A 23,028-nucleotide genomic window follows, 5' to 3' on the forward strand; every position below is an offset into this window, starting at 1 on the left:
ACCTTCCTCTAGAGGCAAAAGAGAAAGTCTTCCCCTGGAGCTGGCACCCTGAATTCGGCCTTCTAGCCTCCTAGACTGTGAAAGAATAAATTTCTCTTTGTTTAACCCATCCACTTGTGGTATTTCTGTAATAGCAGCACTAGATACCTAAGACAACCCCAAACAGAAACTCAGTACCCCATAAACAATAACTCCTTATGCCCTCTTCCCTCCAGCCTCTGGTAACTTTTAATAAACTTTTGCCTCTGTATTTGCCTATTTTGGATCTTTCAGTGGGATCATACAATATTTGTTCTTTTGGGTCTGAATTAATTCATTTAGCATAATGTTTTTAAGGTCACCCATGTTGTAGCTTGTATAAGTACTTCATTCTCTTTACTGCTGAATAATATTCCATTGCATATCTACACTATATTTCGTTTATTCATCCACCTGTTCATGGACACTTGTTTTTTTTTCCACCTTTTGGCTATTGTGAATAATACTGCAATGAACACTTATGTACAAGTATCTGTTTGATTCCCTGCTTTCAGTTCTTTTCGATATGTATCAAGTAGTGGAATTGCTGGGTCACATTGTATCTTAGTTACCTAGTATCACTGCAACAAAAATACCATGAATGGGTGGCTTTAAATAATAGAAATTTATCGTTTCACTGATTTAGAGGCTAGAAAGCCAAATCAGGGCATCAGCTCTGGGGGGGCCTTTCCTTGTTTGTAGTTCTGGGCACTCCTTGGCTTGTAGACAGTTCCTCCCACGGGCTCTTTTTCCTGTGTGTGCATCTTTTTGTGTCCGTTTTCCCTTTTTATAAGACACCCTTCAGAATGGATTAAGTTTAGGACCCACCTGACCCAGGTGTGACTTCATTAACATAATAAAAGTAAAACCTTTCTTTCCAAACAGGGTCACATTAACAGGTTCAGGGGTTAGGATTTCAACATATGTTTTGGGGGGACACAATTCAATCAATGACATGTGAAAATTCTCTGTTTGACATTCCCACTAGCGATGCACCAGAGTTCCAATTTCACCACATCCTTGCCAACACTTGTTAGTTTTTTCTCTCTCTCTTTCTTTCTGTCTTTATCTCTCTCTCTCTTTTTCTTTCTTTCTTTTTTTAATAATAGCCATCCTAATGGGTGTGAAGTGGTACCTCATTGTGGTTTTGATTTCCATTTCTTTAATGACTAATGACTTTGATAGTCTTTTCATGTGCTTTTTGGCCTTTTGTATTTCTTCTGTGATGAACTGTCTATATTCAAATCCTTTGCCCATTTTTATATTGGGCTGTTTATCTTTTTGTTGTTGAGTTGTAGGAGTTCTTTGTATATTCCAGATCAAGCTTTGTCAGATATATGGTTCCCTAGTATATTCTCACAATATGTAGCTTGTCTCTTCACTTTGTTGATAAAGCCCTTTGGTAAACATGGGTATTTAATTTCGATGAAGTCCAATTTATCTATTTTTTCCTTTGTTGCTCATGCTCTTGGTGTCATATCTAATAACCCACTGTCAAAACAAGATCTTGAAGCTTTACCCCTGTGTTTTCTTCTAAGGGTTTTATGGTTTTAATGCTTATATTAGTGTTGTTGATCCATTTTGAATTAGTTTTCGCATATTGTATGAGGTATGGGTCCATATCGTTTTTTGCATATGGAAATTCAGTTGTCCCAGCACCATTTATTGAAGATACTCTTCTTTTCTCCATTGAATGGGCTTGGCACACTTGTCAAAATCAATTGGACCTAGATGTATGGGTTTATTTCTGGGCTTTCAATTTTAATCCATTGGTTGATAAGCCTGTACTTATACCAGTACCACAATATTTTGATTTCTGTAGCTTTATAGTATATTTTGAAATCAGAAAGTGGGTCCTTCTACATTGCCCTTGTTTTACACGACTGTTTTATATATTTGTAGCCCCTTGCAATTTCATATGAATTTGAGGATCTGCATTTGCATTTCTGCAAAGAAAGGCTGTTGGAATTTTGGTAGGGATTTTGTTGAATTTGTAGATCGATTTGTCATCTTATTTCCAGCCATGAACACAGAATATCTTTCCATTTACTTATGTCTTCTTTAATTCCTTTCAGTAATGCTTTATAATTTTCAGTGTACAAGTCTTTCACCTCCCTAGCTAAATTTATTCCTATGTATTTTATTCTTTTAGATACTATTGTAAATGAAGTTTCTTGATTTCTTTTTCTGGTTATTCATTGCTAATGTAAAGAAACACAACTGATTTTTGTGTGTTGATCTTATACCCTGCCACTTTGATGAATTCAGTTACCAGCTCAAGTAGCTTTCTTGTGGATTATTTGGGATTTTCTCTATATTGGATCATGCCATCTGTGAATAAAGATAGTTTTACTTCTTCCTTTCTGACTTGGATCCTTTTTATTTCTTTTACTTGCCTAATTGCTCTCACTAGAACTTCCAGTACAACATTGAATAGCAGTGATGAGAGTGAGCATTCTCATCTTGTTCCTGATCTTTTAGGGGAAGCTTTCAGTCTTTCACTGTTGAGTATGATGATAAAAGCTCTGGGTTTTTCATAAATGCTTTTATCCAATCATAAAACTTTTATTTGATATTCATTGTCTAAACTTCCTGTACTATGTTGAATGGAAATGATGATACTGGGCATGTATATTTTGTTCCTGATCTCACAGAGATTGACCTCAATACATAGTCATTAAAAATTATATTTTATTTAGGATTATTGTAATTATCTGTAGGGGATTAAATATGGCCACACATTCTTTGCAGCTTCTCCTATCAAGAGGTGGAATCTATTTCCCTACCCTTGTCTCTGGCCTGGTTTTGTGAGTTATTTCGACCGGTAGTATGTGGCAGAAGTGATATCATTTAAATTCCCAAGCGTAGGCCTTAATAGTCCTTGTACCTTCTGCTTTCACTCTTTTGGTACATTTCACAACCATGTCAGGGTTAGATGATCTATTAGTTTTCTATTGCTGCTATAACAAAATACCGCAAAGTGGGTGGCTTTAAAGAACAGAAATTTATTGTCTCAGTTCTGGAGGCTAGTAGCCTGAATTCAGGGAGTCAGCAGGGCCATGTTTTAGTTGAAAGCTCTGGGAGAAGATATTTTCTTGTCTTTCTCAGCTTCTTGTACCTCAGGCATTCCTTGGCTTGAAGGTTCAGCTTCGTATGACTGTTGTTCCCCTCCCTCATTTCTTCCCTTTTACAGGACACCACTCAGACTGGATTAGGACCTACCCTATTCTGGTATGACCTCATTTAGCTTAATTAATAACACCTTCAAAGACCCTATTTCCAAACATGGTCACTTTCACAAAGACAAGGGGTTAAGATTCAACACAAATTTTTTGGGAACACAACTGAATCCATAACAAATGGGTTAAACTACTGAATGATGAGAAATTATTTAGAGATAATGGCCAGCACCAAGGCCCCATACTTGTGAGTGGAACCATCTTAGGTCCTCCATTCCCAGCCAGGTGGTTAGATGATGGCAGCCTCATGAATGAGCCCAGGCAAGACCAGGAGAAAAATTGCCCAGCTAAGACCAAATTATAGAACCATAAGTAAATATATGGTTTACTTATGTATTTGGTTACTGGTTACTTGAAACCAATAAGTTTTGGCATATTTTGTTGTTTAGCAAAATGAGCCCTGGTGGCACAACAGTTAAGAGTTCAGCTGCTAACAAAAAGGTTTACTGTTCCAACCCACTTAGGTGCTTCTCAGGAGAAAGACCTGACAGTCTGCTCCTATAAAGATTACAGCTTAGAAAACCATACGGGGCAGTGCTACTCTGTCACGTGAGGTTGCCATGAGTCAAAAATCAACTCAATGGCACCTAACAACAAAACTGTTACAGAATTGTTATCTAGAAGTGGGTGTTGCCATAACTAAAACTTAAAACATATAGCATTGGCTTTGGGACCAGGCAACAGGCAGAGTTTGGAAGGGCAGCAAGGAGACTATTAGTGAAAGCTGGAAGAACAATGAGGAAATTGCTTTTGGAGAATGGAGAAAGGCCAACCTGTGTTATGTAGAGGCAAAATGTTTGGCAACCCTGTCACCTGTGATGACTTGAAACATACAAAAGTACTTAATGAACTTGTAGATCTGGCATATGAGATTTCCAGGCAGAATATTAAAAGTGCCTATTGTCTTCTTTTAGCCACCTATGATATGGTATTGCAAAAAAGAAATACTCTAACAAGGAACTGTTCCAGTTTCAAGCACAAATTAGAGAAAATATAAACAGTCCAGGACACTCTATCCAGCTAGCAAAAGATTATAAAAATAAGAAATGGCTTCAGGACGGAGATCAAATCCTGGGCATTTGCAGGTAAAATATGGCCTCAGGATCAAGATCAAATCAAGGGTGCAGATGTAAGACCTTACGAGGATTTAAGGCAGTGCCTCATAGACCTTCTCAGTTAGATAAAAGGGCATCTACAAAAGGTAAGAGCCTTGTCCTACAGCAACCTGATGCACCCAACGTAGAGAGAGGTCAGCCTCAGAAATAATTATGACTGTGGTTTTGGGGGCATGAAGTGAATCCCAGTAAGATTCATAAACACCACAAAATTTTTAGGAGAAATGTACTGGCAAAACCCTCCAACGCATCTGTCAGTTTGTCTTACTGTGGGGGCTTGTGTGCTGCTGTGATGCTGGAAGCTATGCCACCAATATTCAAATACCAGCAGGGTCACCCATGGCAGGGAGGTATCAGCTGAGCTTCCAGACTAAGACTAGGAAGAAGGACCTGGCAGTCTACTTTTGAAAAGAATTAGCCAGTAAAAACCTTATGAATAGCAGCAGAACATTGTCTGATATAGTGCTGGAAGATGAGCCCCTCAGGTTGGAAGGCACTCAAAAAAATGACTGGGAAAGAGCTGCCTCCTCAAAGTAGATTCGACCTTAATGACATGGATGGGGTCGAGCTTTTGGGACCTTCATTTGCTGAGGTGGCATGGTTCAAAATGAGAAGAAACAGCTGCAAACATCCTTTAATAATTGGAACATGGAATGTACAAATTATGAATCTAGGAAAAATGAGCATCGTCAAAAATGAAATGGAACGCATAAAAATCGATGAAATGGACTGTTGTTAGTCATTTTGAATTGAACAATCATATGGTCTACTGTGCCAATAATGACAACTTGAAGAGGAATGACGTTGCATTCATCATCAAAAAGAACATTTCAAAATCTATCCTGAAGTATCCTGTCAGTGATACGATAATATCCACACGCCTACAAGGAAGACCAGTTAATACAACTTTTATTCAAATTTACACACCAACCACTAAGGCCAAAGATGAAGAAATTGAAGATTTTTACCAACTCCCGTAGTCTGAAATTGATCGAACATGCAAGCAGGATGCACTGATAATTAATGGTGATTGGAATGAAAAAGTTGGAAATGAAGAAGAATAGGTAGTTGGAAAATATAGCCTTGGTGATTAGAAAAATGCTGGAGTTCACATGATAGAATTTTGCAAGACCAATGATTTCTTCATTGCAAATACCTTTTTTCACCAATATAAATGGAGACTATACATGTGAACCTTGCCAGATGGAATACACAGGAATCAAATCAACTACATCTGTGGAAGAAGGTGATGGAAAAGCTCAATATCATCAGTTAGAACAAGGCTCTGGGCTTTCTGCAGATAGACCATCAATTGCTCATATGCAAGTTCAAGTTGAAACTGAAGAAACTTAGAAAAGTCCGCAAGAGCCAAAGTACAACCTTGAGTATATCCCACCTGAATTTAGAGACCATCTCAAGAATAGATTTGACGTGTTGAACACTAATGACCAAAGATCAGGTGAGTTGTGGAATGACATCAAGGACATCATACATGAAGAAAGCAAGAGGTCATTAAAAAGACAGGACAGAAAAAAAAGACTAAAATGGATATCAAAAGAGACTATGCAACTTGGTCTTGAATGTTGAGTAGCTAAAACAAAAGGAAAAAACGATGAAGTAAAAGAGCTGAACAGAAGATTTCAAAGGGTGGCTTGAGAAGACAAAGTAAAATATTATGATGACAAGTGCAGAGACCTGGAGATGGAAAACCAAAAGGGAAGAACACACTCAGCATTTCTCAAGCTGAAAAAACTGAAGAAAAAATTCAAGCCTCGAGTTGCAATGTTGAAGGTGTCTATGGGGAAAATATTAAATGATGCAGGAAGGATGAAAAGAAGATGAAAAAAATACACAGAGTCACTATAACAAAGAATTGGTCAATGTTCAATCATTTCAGAGGTAGCATATGATCAGGAACTAATGGTACTGAAGGAAGAATTCCAAGCGTCACTGAAGGCATTAGCAAAAAGCAAGGTTCCAGTAATCGATGGAATACCAATTGAGATGTTTCAACAAAAGGACGCGGCTCTGGAAGTTTTCACTTGTCTATGCCAAGAAATTTGGAAAACAGCTACCTGGCCAACCAACTAGAACAGATCTATATTTATGCCTATTCCAAAGAAAGGTGATCCAACAAAATGTGGAAATTATCGAACAGTATCACTAATATCACATACAAGTAAAATTTTGCTAAAGATCATTCAAAATTGGCTGCAGCAGTATATTGACCGGGAACTGCCAGAAATTCAAACCAGATTCAGAAGAGGACATGGAACAAGGGATATGATTGCTGATGTCAGATGGATCCTGGCTGAGAGCAGAGAACACCAGAAAGATGTTTACCTGTGTTTTATTGATTATGCAAAAGCATTCAACTGTGTGGGTCATAATAATCATGGATAACATTGTGAAGCATAGGGACTCCAGAATGCTGAATCGTGTTCACGAGGAACCTGTATGTGAATCAAGAGGTAGTTGTTTGAACAGAACAAGGGGATACTGCATGGTTTAAAGTTAAGGTTATACCCTTTCACCATACCTATTCAATCTGTATGCTGAGCAAATAATCTGAGAAGCTGGACTATATGAAGAAGAATGGAGCATCAGGATTGGAGGAAGACTCATTAACAACCTGCATTATGCAGATGACACAACCGTGCTTGCTGAAAGTGAAGAGGTCTTAAAGCACTTACTGATGAAGATCAAAGACCACAGCCTTCAGTATGGATTATGCCTCAACATAAAGAAACACCAAAAATCCTCACAACTGAACCAATAAGCAACATCACAATAAATGGAGAAAAGATTGAGATTGTCAAGGATTTCATTTTACTTGGATCCACAATCAACAGCCATGGAAGCAGCAATCAAGAAACCAAAAGATGTGTTGCACTGGGGAAATCTGCTGCAAAATACTCTCTAAAGTGTTAAAAAGCAAAGTTTTCACCTTGAGGACTAAGGTGTGCCTGGCCCAATCCATGATGTTTTCAGTCGCCTCCTATGCGTGTGAAACCTGGGCAATGAATAAAGAAGACTGAAGAATTGACGTCTTTGAGTTGTGTTGGCGAAGAATATTGAATATATGGTGGACTGCCAAAAGAACAAAGAAATCTGTCTTGGAAGACATACAGCCAGAATACTTCTTAGAAGCAAGGATGGCGAGACTATGTCTCACATACTTTGGACACGTCATCCGGAGGGATCAGTCCCTGGAGAAGGACACCGTGCTTGGTAAAATAGAGCGTCAGTGAAAAACAGCAGGACCCTCAAGGAGATGGATTGACACAGTGGCTGCAAAAATGTGCTCAAGCATAGCAACAATTGTGAGGATGGCACAGGACTGGGCAGTATTTCATTCTGTTGTGCATAGGATCACTATAGGTCGGAACCAACTCAATGACACCTAACAAAAACATTGGCAAAAGCATTACCACTTTAGGCTACAGGGGCAAAGATAGCTCAAAATGAAAAGAGACCTCTAGGTCTCCAACTTCCCATGGGCAGAAAGGAGCTGAAAAAGCTACTCATCTGCAAACATGGATGATTTTCTATTTCTTATGAAAAAGGAAGAATTGTCAGGGGACAGAGCCAGGAGCCTAGAGGATGGAAGCAAAACTCTCTGCAGGTAGACATGGATTATAAAACCATTCTCAGAGAGCAAAACTGGGCCCTAATTAAAGAACATTCCCTATCCTCTGCATAGGGGAATCTGATAATAGGTGTCTGGGTATATTTCAAAATTACTATGGGTGAGTGACTGTTATGTGCTTTCTGTTCTTCCCCTTCTTGAACAGGCAAGTCTATTTGAATTATTCTGTTTGTGTATTACCAGGTGTATTGGGTGTGGGCAGGAGCTGATAATTTTGTCTTTTTTAGTTCTCAAGTCTCTGGATTGAAGAGCTTGCACCTGAACAGCTGTACTCAACTAACTACAGTAGAAACGATTCTTCTGCATCTGGGCCTGATTTAAATAGTGATATCCTGGACTTTGATTCAGTGCAGTAATGGTCTGATATTTTTGGTGGAGGGATGAGTATATTTTGGATGAGTAAAGATGTCACCTTGAAGACTAAGGTGTACCTAACCCAAGCCATGGTATTTTCAATCGCCTCATATACATGCGAAAGCTGAACTACAGATAAGGAAGACCGAAGAAGAACTGACACCTTTGAATTGTGGTGTTGGTGAAGAATATCGAATATACCATGGACTGCCAAAAGAACGAACAAGTCTGTCTTGGAGAAATACAACCAGAATGCTCCTTAGAAGCAAGGATGTCTCACGTACTTTGAACATGTTATCAGGAGGAATCAGTCCCTGGAGAATGACATCATGCTTGGTAAAGCAGAACGTCGTCAAAAAAAAAGGAAGACTCTCAACAAGATGGATTAACACAACGGCTGCAACAATGGGCTCAAGCATAACAATGATTGTGGGGATGGCACAGGACCAGGCAGTGTTTTGTTCTGTTGTGCATATGGTCGATATGAGTCAGAACCAACTTGATGGCACCTAAAAACAACAACAACGAAGAATATAAATTGTTACAGACAGAGGTGGATGGTGGAAGATTGTTTACAAAGAGGGATACAAACAATTCTGCCCATCTCTGTGCAGGATGCTGTCCCATCAACAGATAGAGTCTGTTCCCCCTGCCACTTGAGCCGGGGCTGGCCTTGTAACTTTCCTTGAACAATACATTTCAGGAGACGTGACACTGTGACAGTTATAGGCCTAGGCTTTAAGAGCACTGGCAACTTCTGCCTTTGCTTTCTTGAAGCCACCATGTAAATAGGTCTGACTACACCGCTGGAGAGACCATATGGAAGTCCCAGGCCTACTGTTCCAAGGTCCCAGCATGTGGATGAAACCGTGGATGTTCAGCCCCAGCCAAGCTCCCAGCTGAATGCAGTTGCAGGAGTCACCCCAGTCAACACCATGCGGAGCAGAACTCCCCATCTGAGCACAGCCAATGACGGAATCATGAGAAATAATAAATTTTTGTTTTAAACCGTTAAGTTTTTGGGGTGGGTGGTTTGCTGCATAGCAACAGACAACTGAAACACTAAAATAGTGTATACCTCTTAGTTTGATGTTAGGTTTTTCCTTTCAGAATGCATGTTCTGGGAGTCCTTACTTTATGCTTAATATTACTAATTCCCGGTTGCATTGTTGTGATCTATTTAGATTTAACCATATAGAGTACAGATGGTTCATTACTGTTTCATTTTCCCCATCTTGAAAACTAATTAGAGTACGCTTTCAGTTATTTTCTTCAGATAAAGTTATGGATGATATACTTTCTGAATCCCTGTGTATTAGTTAAAGTGAAAGACTAAATTTCTATAATCAAGAAACCCTAAAATGCAATAGCTCAAATAAAATTGAAGTTTACATTTCTCTCATGTCGCAGTTCAGGGCTTGTGTTCTGGGTCATTAGCAGTTTTGCTTCCACACAATCATTTATGGACTCAGGATTTTCCCATATTGTTTCTTCATCATCGAAAATGGATCACAGGCAACCTGCTTGAGAGTGTGGAGGAGGCACACACTGCTCTTACATTGCTGAGCTCCGCGAGCGGCACCTGTCACTTCCGAACACATTCTCTTAGACCACTTAGTCTGCACAACACATATAACTGCTCTGGGGGCTAGGAAATAAAAATATATCATGTTCCAGGCTACAATTATAATCCCACAGAAAAGGGGAAGACTGAAGTTTTGTGAAAGGCTAGCGATCTCACCACATCTTATACTGTAGCTGCAAAAATGCTATCATAAACTTGCCCTGTTGAATGATGTATTGACTAAATGTAGGACTCTTAAATTTCACTTTTTATCATAGTACTGCAGATGAGATGTCCAAAGCTAGTCTTATCCTCCTTCCTTGTAAGTAAAATGTTATTTTTTATACTTGGAGTCTTGCTAGCCTTGTTTCTTTATCTGTGATTTAGCATTTCCTCTACTTCCTACTTAACACCCTCCGTACTATGTTCATGAACTGGAGAGTTGCCTGTCACTTGCTAGCAACTTTTCTCTCTCATTTGGCGGTAACTCATAACCAAATATGTTAGTATTTCTTTAGCAAAACTTACAAATATTCATATGTTAGTATAGGATAAGGTCCAAAAAAGAGCCTCACCTTAATTCAGTTCAGATTTTGCTGCTAAAAGTTCAGGTCAGGTCATGTTATATGACCAAATTAATTACAAAACATTTTCCATTTCGGATTTTAGAGGAGTCCTGGTGGCACAATGGTAAAGAGCTCAGCTGCTAACCAAAAGGTCAGCAGTTTGAATCCACCAGCCACTCTTTGGAGACACTATGGGGCCATTATACTCTGTGCTATAGGGTCACTGTGAGTCAAAATCAACTCGACTGCTTCGGGTTTTGGTTTGGGATTTCAGAATTTTAAGTGAGAGATTGTGGACCTGTAGATTTAAGTTTAACCTTTTCCTACTTTCTTGTGAAGTTTTTGTTTATAAGGATAAGAATAAGGGACAAAGTTTTTATTAATATACATTTAACATCACTCTTCTAGAAATATGAGTGTACTTACTTGTGTCTGTACATATGCCTGAAACAAGATGGAAGTTTATTTCTCTCTTACACAGAAATTCAGAAGATGTTGGCATGGCAGATCCGTAATAGTCATCAGAAAAATGCACAAATCAGTCATAAGTGTGTAGCTCCATGAACTATTACGAAGTGAATGTAGCCTTGTAACCACGAATCAGATCAAGATATAGGACATTACTATTGTTATGGGTCAATTTGTGTCCCCCCCAAATATGTTCAAGTCTTAACTCCCAGTACTTGCAAATATGACCTTATTTAAATAGTATCTTTGCAGATGTAATTAGTTAACATGAGGTCATACTGGAGTAGGACAGACCGTACTCCACTATAACTCCACTGTAACAGAGAGACACACAGGGAAGGACACCATGTAATGACAGAGACAGAGATTGGAGTGATGCACCTACAAGCCAAGGAATGTCAAGAATTTCAAGAAGCCAGCAGAAGCTAGGAGAGAGGGAATAGATTCTCCCTCAGAGCCTCCAGAAGGAACTAATTCTGCCAACACCTTGAATTTTGAGTTCTAGCCTCCAGAAATGTGAGAGAGAAAATTTCTGCCTTTTTATGCCACCTAGTTTTTGATCCTTTGCTATAGTGACACTATAGGACAGAATAGAACTGCCCCATAGGGTTTCAAAGGAGTGGCTGGTGGGTCCTGACTGCCAACTTTTTTTTGTTAGCAGCTGAGCTCTTAACCACTGTACCACCCTGGCTCCATAGCAGCCCTAGGAAACTAATATAGTAATTACCCCCCTCCTTGAATCTGCCCTCTGGGAACATTAATTTTTGTATTCCCCACATCTATGGGCACTAAATGGAAACCCTGGTGGCGTAGTGGTTAAGTGCTACGGCTGCTGACCAAGAGGTTGGTGGTTCAAATCCGCCAGGTGCTCCTTGGAAATTCTATGGGGCAGTTCTACTCTGTCCTACAGGGTCGCTATGAGTCGGAATTGACTCGACGGCAGTGGGTTTGGTTATTTGGGGTATGGGCACTAAATAGTTGTATTAACTGGTCTTCCTTGTAGGCGTATGGATATTATCCTATTACTGACAGCGTTGTACTTCAGGATAGATCTTGAAATGTTCTTTTTAATGATGAATGCAACACCATTCCTCTTCAAGTTGTAATTCCCAGCATAGTAGACTATATGATTGTCTGATTCAAAATGGCCAATACCAGTCCATTTCAGCTCACTAGTGCCTAGCATATTGATGTTTATGTGCTCCATCTCATTTTTGACAATTTCCATTTTTCCTAGATTCATATTTTGCACATTCCAGGTTCCAATTATTAATGGATGTTTGCAGCTGTTTCTTCTGAGTCGTGCCACATCAGCAAATGAAGGTCCCGAAAGCTTTACTCCATCCATGTCATTAGGTCAACTCTACTTTGAGGAGGTAGCTCTTCCCCTGCCATCTTTTGAGTGCCTTCCAACCTGGGGGGCTCATCTTCCAGCACTATATCAGACAATGTTCCACTGCTATTCATAAGGTTTTCACTGGCTAATGCTTTTCAGATGTAAACTGACAGGCCCTTCTTCCTAGTCTGTCTTGGTCTGGAAGCTCAGCTGAAACCTGTCCTCCATGGGTGACCCTGCTGGTATCTGAATACCGGTGGCATAGCTTCCAGCATCACAGCAACACACAAGCCCCCACAGTAAGACAAACTGACAGACACACACCAACCATTAAGGCCAAAGATAAAGAAATAGAAGATATTTATCAGCTTCTGCAGCCTGAAATGGATTGAAAGTGCAATCAGTATGCATTGATAATTACTGGTGATTGGAATGCAAAAGTTGGAAACAAAGAATAAGGATCAGTAGTTGGAAAATATGGCCTTGGTGATAGAAACAATGCCGGAGATCGAATGATAGAATTTTGCAAGACCAACGACTTCTACATTGCAAATACCTTCTTTCACCAACATAAACGGTGACTATACACATGGACCTCACCAGATGGAATACACAGGAATCAAACTGACTACATCTGTGGAAAGAGATGATGGAAAAGCTCAATATCATCAGTCAGAACAAGGCCAGGGGCCAACTGTGGAACAGACCATCAATTGCTCATATGCAACTTCAAGCTGAAACTGAAGAAAATCAGAGCAAGTCCACGAGAGCCAAAATATGACCTTGAGTATATCCCACCTGAATTTAGAGACCGTCTCAAGAATAGATTTGACCAAGACAGGAACCATTCCCAAAGGCAACTCTTCAGACAGGGATTAGACTGGATAGTGGGATAGAAAAAGATGCTGGTGAAGAATGAGCTTCTTGGATCAAGTAGACACTTGAGACTATGTTGGCATCTCCTATCTGGAGGGGAGGTGAGAGGGCGGAGGTGGCCAGAAGCTGGCGGAATGGACACGAAAAGAGAGAGTGGAGGGAAGGAGTGGACTGTCTCGTTAGGGGGAGAGCAATTTTAGGAGTGTATAGCAAGGTGTATATAAACTTTTCTGTGAGAGACTGACTTGATTTGTAAACTTTCACTTAAAGCACAATAAAAATTTTTAAAAAAAGAATAGATTTGACATTGAACACTAGTGACTGAAGACCAGATGAGTTGTGGAATGACATCAAGGACATCATACATGAAGAAAGCAAGAGGTCATTGAAAAGACAGGAAAGAAAGAAAAGACCGAGATGGATGTCAGAGGAGCATCTGAAACTTGCTCACGAATATCAAGCAGCTAAAGCAAAAGGAAGAAATGTTGAAGTAAAAGGACTGAACAGAAGATTTCAAAGGGCGACTGGAGAAGACAAAGTAAAGTAATGACATATGCAAAGGGCTGGAGATAGAAAACCAAAAGGGAAGAACATGTCCAGCATTTCTCAAGCTGAAAGAAGTGAGAAAAAAATTCAAGCCTCGAGTTGCAATAGTGAAGGATTCTATGGGGAAAATATTAAACGATGCAGGAAGCATCAAAAGAAGATGGAAGGAATACACAGCATCATTATACCAAAAAGAATTAGTTGATGTTCAACCATTTCAAGAGGTAGCATATGATCAGGAACCAATGGTGCTAAAGGAAGAAGTCCAACGAGCTCTGAAGGCACTGGTGAAAAACAAAGCTCCAGGAATTGACAGAATATCAGTTGAGATGTTTCCACAAAACAGATGCAGCACTGGAGGTGCTTACTTGTCTATGCCAAGAAATATGGAAGACAGCTTCCTGACCAACTGACTAGAAGAGATCCATATTTATACCTATTTCCAAGAAAGGTGATCTAACCGAATGTGAAAATTATCAAACAATATCATAAGCAAACAATATTTTGCTGAAGATCATTCAAAAATGGCTTCAGCAGTATATCAACAGGGAACTGCCAGCAATTCAGGCTGGTTTCAGAAGCGGACATGGAACCAGGGATATCATTGCTGATGTCAGATGGATCCTGGCTGAAAGCAGAGAACACCAGAAGGATGTTTACCTGTGTTTTATTGACGATGCAAAGGCATTTGACTATGTGGATCATAACAAATTATGGATAACATTGCGAACCTTACAACAACATTGGCCATTTGTCTATCTTCATTAGAGAAACATCTGTTCACATTCTTTTTCAATTTTTCATTTGGGTTATTTGCCTTTTTATTATTACGTTATAGAAGTTCTTTATATATTCTGGATACTAATTCCTTGGCAGATACATGATTTGCAAAAAATGTATTCCATTCTTTTCATTTTCTTTTTGCTTTCTTCATGGTGTCCACACATTTTCTAATTTTGATGTTTAATTTATCTATTTTTTCTTTTGTTACTTGGGCTTTTACTGTCATATCTAAGAAACCACTGCCTAATCCAAGGACTCAAAGATTTATGCCTGTTTCCTTCTAAGAGATCTATAATTTCAGCTCTTACATATAGGTCTTGATCCATTTTGAGTTAATTTTTGTATATAGTTTGAATAGCGGTCTAACTTCATTCTTTTGTATGTGTATATCTAGTTATCTTTGTACCATTTGTTGAAAAGATTATTCTTTCCCTCATTGAATTGTCTTGGTACCCTTGTTAAAAATCAAATGACCATAAATGTAAAAGTTTATTCCCGTATTCTCAATTCTGTTCCTGATGCCAGTGCCGTACTGTCTTGATTACTGTAGCTTTCTGTTGTTGTTGTTGTTAGGTACCATCGAGTCAGTTCTGACTCATAGCGACCCTATGTACAACAAAACAAACTATTGCCTGGTCCTGCATTATTCTCACAATCGTTGGTGTGTTTGAACCCATTGTTGCAGCCACTGTGTCAATCAATCTCGCTGAGTGTCTTCCTCTTTTTCGCTGACCCTCTGCTTTACCAAGCATGATGTCCTTCTCCAGGGACTGATTCCTTCTGATAACATGTCCAAAGTATGTGAGACACAGTCTCACCATCCTTGTCTATAAGAGCATTCTGGCTGTACTTCTTCCGAGACAGATTTGTTCGCTCTTTTGGCAGTCCATGGTGTATTCAATATTCTTCACCAACATCACAATTCAAAGGTGTCAATTCTTCTTTGGTCTTCCTTATTCATTGTCCAGCTTTCGCATGCATGTGAGGTGATTGAAAACACCATGACTTGGGTCAGGTGCACCTTAGTCTTCAAGGTGACATCTTTGCTCTTTAAGACTTTAAAGAGGCCTTTTGCAGCAGATTTGCCAAATGCAATACGTCTTTTGATTTCTTGACTGTTGCTTCCATAGGTGTTGATAATGGATCCAAGTGAAATGAAATCCTTAACAACTTCAATCTTTTCTCAGTTTATCAGTTTCCCTTCCCTGGTCAGTTCAGACCCCAGCTGTCAGTGCAGCCCCATTCACCCAGGACCAGTCTCTTCTCCTTTTCTTAGGTCTGATAATCTGATGGAACAACTCACAAACTGCAGGAAAAGGGTTATCTTTAATCTAGAAGGAAAAAGAATACATACAAAAAGGGGGGGTCCCAGAGCATTCTTGGCACAGAGCTCCATGTCCCCTGCTTACCTTCCCCAGAGAAGAATGTTCACCCTCTCAAACATGAAAGCTTCAGTGAGCCTTTGTTTTCCAATGCCTGTAGTGGTCTCACCACATGGCCACGATAGATGACATCATGCCTCCTGACGTTTAGTCAGCTTTGGGCTCCTTGGGGATCCCTCTTGGTAGGGTCAGCCCCCACTCTCTGGCCTCAGGTGTGGTCAGACTTTCAGGAACCAGGACCAAAGACCAAACTGTTTACTGCAAGGGGGTTCCATATTTCACACAGGCTGAGATGCAGAGCAAAACCTACATAGAAAGTTTCATTTGAATTTATTTGTTTGATAACCAGTAAATAAAACCCAAAATATATTTCAAATAGCTGTGCTGAAACAGGATGTTACACATAGTTGGAGTGCTTTTAAAAATTGTTCTTTAACATAAGGGGAAACCCTGCTGGCATAGTGGTTAAGTGCTACGGCTGCTAACCAAGAGGTCGGCAGTTCAAATCCGCCAGGCACTCCTTGGAAACTCTGTCGGGCAGTTCTATTCTGTCTTATAGGGTTGCTATGAGTCGGAATCGACTCGACGGCAGTGGGTTTTGGGTTAGCGTAAGGAGCCTTGAAAGGGAAAAAGGGAGAAAAAATTATGATTCATTCTTACTCTCCCTGTTGCAGATTGTTCCATTTATTGGCAATTAGCTTTATAATATCTGGTGAAATCTCACATTGCTATCTTGCAACATTCTCTGACTCTTGAATTTCTTTCAATAAACTTGTGAGGCTTTCCTTCCCCCTTCCCCCATTTATAAAAGTGATACGTGATTATGGCAGGGAAAAAAACAAAAAAAACTCAAATATATAAAGAGGTAAGAGAAAAAGAAATCCACCCACAGTCTCAGTGTCTCAAAGACACCTGTTCTTTACACTTAGTGTGTTTTCCCCCTTTTCTTCTTTCTGTGAATCATTTTTTAAAATGTATTTGAAATATATAGGTAATCCTCCGTTCTAACCCTCACCACTGTGTGGCAGCCATCTGCTTTGGATGAGACTGGCTCCACCCCCAGGGAAGGGCTCTGTTTAGTATAATTCAGTAACAGTATTGCAGCCTCTGTACCACACTGATTGGTTCAGAAGCACCACAAAACTCCAAATAGGCAGTTGGTCTAATAGTTATGAAAAGAGATGACATCTTTCTTCCTTGTCATGAATGAGGAAATGTAGCCACTTTGCTACCATGAAGGAAGCCAGCTTGAGAGTAAAGCCTAAGAAGGCAGAGTTGACAGAATTACAGAAAAAACGCAACACAGTCCTGACTGAACGAAGTATGGAGCTTGACCTCCTTTATTTTTCAATTTTATGAGTCAAATCATTCCCTTTATTGTTTAAACCTATTAAAGTTGGATTATATGTTACAACCGAGCATGCTAAATGGATACATCACCCACATGGGATAATCAAATGAAGCAATTGTAGCTCTTGACTCTTAAAAAATAAACAAAGCCTATTTGTTTGGGTACAGCCTACAAAGCATAAAGTTACAGTATTAACTCCTGTTCTTTCTGAACTTCCACCCTTGGACCCAAAACAGGATCCTCTTAACATATGGGTGTTCTAAGGGGTATGAAGGAGCCCTGGTGGCACAGTAGTTAAGGGCTCAGCCACTAACCAAAAGGTTGGGGGTTCTAACCCATCAGTCACTCCACAGGAAAAAGATGTGGCAGTCTGCTTCTGTAAAGATTCGCAGTTTTAGAGACCCTGTGGGGCAGTTCTATTCTGTCTTATAGGGGTCCCATGATTCAGAATCAACTCATTGGTAATGGGTTTATGGGTAAGGGATATGCATGTCACTGGTTATGGATGAGATAGTGGGGACTCTTCTTGGACTATAGCTTGACTACTACTGGATCTCTTCAGATACTTGCTCAAAAGAGGTAATTCTAGGAACCAAGTTGGGTTCCAATGCTACATCCAAAAGTAACAGGTATGAATTTTAGTGTACACTTAGATATGGAGGAAATAGCATATTTGTTTTCTTACAATCAACATGAGTCCTTATCCTCCTACACTGGCAGAAAATTTTCTCAGTCATTATTGGGAGCTCCAGGAAGAATGCCACTAGGGCTTTGTATAGGTCCCAGGGTATGTATTACCTGACACCAAAGCATCATGGAGACTCTGCAGTCATTGGCTCAATAGTTCAGACTAGTTACCTCAGAGATGGCCATTGCTCCAGCCTGCATATTCTCATCAGGTCCAGTGGGAGTGTCCGGCAAGCCTGTGTGTGAGTCCCTGTGCTCAGAGCCAACCCTCTCTCCACAGTGCTATCGAAGAACATGTTGCAGGTCCCCTCAGATCACACAACCTATAGACCTTTACCTCTTTCCAGCCTTCTGAAATCCTTTCTTCCTTTGTTTTCTCTAAGGCACTTAATGTCGCCTCAGCAAACCACACACACATATACACTCCCTCCTTGGACAGTTTTCATAATCTTTTCAGTCAACTTCAATTTTTATAAAACACAAGACCACCTCCTGATTTCTGTGGTGCAGTGAATTTCTTTATATGGCCTTTCTAGTCATGGTTTTGTGACTCCCACAAGATGATTGAGTGGAACTATGCAAATAAATTTCTTGTGGCCCAGGGAATGTAAAATGGCACAACCGTTTTGAAAAATGATATGGCTCTTCCTTAAAAAGCTAGTAATAGAAATACTATGTGATCCAGCAATCCTACTCATAGGAATATATCCTAGAGAAATAAGAACCATCACATGAATAGACATATGCACACCAATGTTCGTTGCAGCATTATTCACAATAGCAAAAAGGCAAACAACCTAAGTGCCCATCAACAGAAGAATGGATAAATAAACTATGGTACATACACACAGTAGAATAATGCACAACAATAAAGAACAATGATTCTTTGAAACATCTCGCGACATGGATGAATCTGGAGGTCATTATGCTGAGCGAAATAAATCAATCACAAAAGGACAAACATTGTATGAGACTACTACTATAAAAACTCATGAAAAGGTTTATACACAGAAAGAAACAATCTTTGATGGTTACAAGGGAGGGGAGGGATATGGAGAGGAAAACACTAGATAGACAATAGATAAGTGGTAACTTTGATGAAGGGTAAGTCAGTACACAATACTGGGGGAGTCAGCACAACTTGACCAAGGCAAGGTCATGGAAACTTCACAGACAGAGCCAAATTCACCAAGGGACAGAATTACTGGGCTGAGGGCTGGGGACCATGGTCTTGGGGAACATCTAGCTTAATTGGTCTCAGGGACATCTAGCTCAATTGGCGTAACAGTTTTAAAGAAAATGCTCTACATCCTACTTTGGTGAGTAGCATCTGGGGTCTTAAAAGCTTGTGAGTGGCCATTTAAGATACTCCACTGGTCCCACCAGTCTGGAGCAAGGGAGAATGAAGAAAACCAAAGATACAAGGGAAAGATCAGTCCAAAGGACTAATGGGCCACAACTACCACAGCCTCCACCAGACTGAGTCCAGCTCAACCAGATGGTGCCCGGCTACCACCAACAACTGCTCTGACAGGGATCACAATAGAGGGTCCTGAATAGAGCTGGATAAAAAATGTAGAACAAAATTCTAACTCACAAAAGAAGACCAGACTTACTGATCTAACAGAGACTGGAGAAAACCTGAGAATATGGCCCCCAGACACCCGTTTAGCTCAGTAATGAAGTCACTCAGCCAAAGATTAAACAGGCCCATAAAACAAAACAAACCAACCCAGGGACAAGGACAAGAAAGCAGGAGGGAACAGGGAAGCTGGTAATGGGGAACCCAAGGTCAAGAAGGGGACAGTGTTGACACATCTCGGGATTGGCAACCAATGTTACAAAACGTGTATTAATTATTTGATGAGAAACTAATTTGCTCTGTAAACCTCCATCTAAAGCACGATAAAAAAAGAAAGATGTTTGTGGCCCACCAAAGGGATTGGATAGTCTGCTAATAATGCAAATAAGGTCCATGGAATTCTTGTGGGGGTGAGACAATGCAAATAAGGTACTTGGAACCCTTTTAGGAAACTGGTCAGTTTTGCCACTCTGCTAAGCTTAAAGGGAGCCAATCCCAGAAACAGAGGACCTTACTACCATCAAGAAAAGCCAGGACTGGAGCATATCCTTTGGACCTCAGGTCCCTGAACTGAGTACCTCCTAGACTTAGGAGACAGAGAGAGGTATGACACTGAAAACAGCATGATGGCAGTGGCACAGGACTGGCAGGCTATGCTTGCTGACCCACAGGGCAAGAGAGCTAAGCGCCTTCAGGCAAGAGTCTTCCTGGTGGAATAGAGTGCCTCTAGGCACTTTTAGGCAGAGTTAAACAATTGTAACACCTGCTGGAGCAGGGCAGAGTCTGGGCCAAGAGCGGAGGGCTGAGGCCAAGAGTGAGGGCGCAGCACTAGAGACCAGCCCCAATTAGGGCCTGGCAGTGGGAAAAAAAAAATCTGTCCTGGTTGAAGAACTGTGTCCTCAGTTGTTCCTGTTACTTCCAAATTGATCCTGATCCTGAGCTGTTGTAACCTATTACTTCCCAATAAGCCCCATAATCATGAGTATTATCTGTGAGTTCTGTGAGGCCATTGCAACAAATTAACAAACCCAACAGAGAAGTAGAGAGTGCTGTGGGAGGGGTGGCTAGTGTCAGAATTGGTAAAAAGGTTGGACAGTTGGGGTATGCCTGACCTCCATTTCATGGGAATCAGCTTTGGGCTGATGTTGATATTGATTCTCTTCCCCACTCATGAAGTTAGAAGACCTCTGACACCATGTCATTATTACACCACCAGCAGCTTCTGCTTTTGGTCCTGCCAAAATCCCTGAGACAAAGATGCAAGGGAGCAATCAACACAGCAATCAACACAAATTAATATCTCAGAAAGTTATCCTGTCCCAGAAATAAGCAGTTTGCACCCAGTGGGAGTCCTCACCTGGGACCAGGATTCAATTTTTTATAGTGTCTTCCCTGCCGCCCCCCGCCCCCGGTTATCAGAAGCTCCAATTCTCCTAAAATTGTTACTGAAAAGCTAGGGTTTAGCTTTTATTGAAATTTGTTACTTGTAAGAGCCATTCATTTATTGTTAATAGGTGCCTATATGCTTATTACAGACTCAACTACTTTATCTTGCTTAGTGAAACAAACTTTAATAACATATAAAACTAAAACATACTTGTGGCCGGGAATTACTAGTGAGTACATATATTAGACTCTTGGTTCCAAAGGACAGAAAACCAAGTCAAAGTAGGTTAAGTACAAAAGAGAACCTATTAGCTCACATAATTTGGATGTTCAAGAGTTGGACCTCACAAATGGTTGGATCCAAGAGGTCAAAGTTATCATTATATGACATACACCAGTGATTCTGAGTGCTGTATCTCCCAGATATTGTGATTAGGTTGGTGACAGTCATTTGATGAAGTCAACATCTTGATGAGATCTTTTTTTCCCCTAAACTATAGAGTCACTATGAGTTGGAATAAACTTGATGGCAACGAGTTTTGTTTTGTTTTAATCAGGAAATGCACTTCTATATCCAGTGAAAATACTCTTCAAGAATGAAAGGAAAATAAAGATCATGGAACATCCAGAATGAAGGGATGACAACGGAAATGGTAAATATCTGGGTAAAAAAATAGACAATTCTCTTGCTTTTAAAAAATTATTTAATGGTTGATAGCAAAAATTATAACATTGTCTGATGGAGTTTTCAATTCAAATACATAAGACAACTATAACATAAGGGTGGGAAGGGAATAAAGGGATTTATATGGTGGTAACATTTCTACATTCCACTTGAAGTGGTAAAATACTGATTCTAAGTGGATTGTGAAAAGTTAATTGTTTTTGTAAACCCTAGAGCAATCACTAAAAAAAGTATACAAACATATATAATCATAAATACAATAGATAAAATAGAATACTAAAAAATATTCAAATAAGCCAAAAGAAGTCAAGAGAAGGGAAACAGATTAATGAAAAACAATGAGAACAGAGAACAAATAATAAAATTGTAACTCCAAACATATCGATACCAGTTACCATCAAATTGACTCTGATTCAGGTCAACCCCATGTGTGTCAGAGTAGAAGTGTGTCCACAGGGTTTTTGATGGCTGGTTTTTCAGAAGTAGGTCACCAAGCTTTTCTTCTGAGGCACCTCTGAATGGGACTCAAACCTCCAACCTTTTGATTAGCAGCTGAACACATTAACCGTTTGTACCACCCAGGGTCTCCTAAACATATCAATGGTTACATTTTATACAAATGGTCTACAAACGCCAAATAAAAGAAGAAATCATCAGACTGAAATTTAAAAATAACTACCCAACTATATGCAGTTTACAAGAAACACACTTCAAATATAATGTTATAAAAAAAAAAAATGTTATAGGTAGGTTAAAAGTAGAAGAAAGTGGTTAAAAGTAGAAGATGTACTATGCAAATACTAATCAAAATATAACTGGAGGGGCTGTATATGTATCAAACAAAGTAGGTTTCAGATCAAAGGAAATGACCAGAGGTAAAGAGGGGCATTACATAATAATAAAAGGGCGTGTTAATCAAGAAGACATGGGAGTCCTAAATGTATATGCACTGCTGGTGGGAATGCAAAATGATACAGCCATTTTGGAAAATAATATGGCACTTTCTTAAAAGCTAGAAATAGAAATACCATGCAATCCAGCAATCCTACTCCGAGGAATATATCCTAGAGAAATAAGAGCCGTCACACAAATAGACATCTGCACACCCTTGTTCATTGCAGAATTATTCACAATAGCAAAAAGACAAACAACCTAAGTGCCCATCAACAGATGAATGGATAAACAAACTATATGGTACATACACACAATGGAATACTACAAAATGATAAAGAACAATGATGATTCGGTGAAACATCTCACAACACGGATGAATCTGGAGGTCATTATGCTGAGTGACATAAGTCAATCACGAACAGACAAATATTGTATGAGACCACTATTATAAAACTTGTGAAAAGGTTTACACACAGAAAGAAACACTCTTTGACAGTTATGAGGGAAGGAAGGGATGTGGAGTGAAAAACACTAAATAGACAATAGA

At 39.7% G+C, this 23,028-nt stretch overlaps 1 long non-coding RNA gene across 1 annotated transcript in view; it reads left to right on the forward strand.

The window, feature by feature from the left end:
- Window positions 1-21,550, forward strand: part of LOC135230717 (uncharacterized) — a 39,123-nt gene extending 17,573 nt beyond the window's left edge. The window contains exon 4 of the long non-coding RNA XR_010321362.1: window positions 21,460-21,550. This is a non-coding gene — a long non-coding RNA (uncharacterized LOC135230717). The remainder of the gene's footprint in view (window positions 1-21,459) is intronic.
- The last annotated feature ends 1,478 nt before the right edge of the window (window positions 21,551-23,028 follow it).

Source organism: Loxodonta africana, chromosome 3 (assembly GCF_030014295.1).
Source record: "Loxodonta africana isolate mLoxAfr1 chromosome 3, mLoxAfr1.hap2, whole genome shotgun sequence".
Lineage (NCBI taxonomy): Eukaryota > Metazoa > Chordata > Mammalia > Proboscidea > Elephantidae > Loxodonta > Loxodonta africana.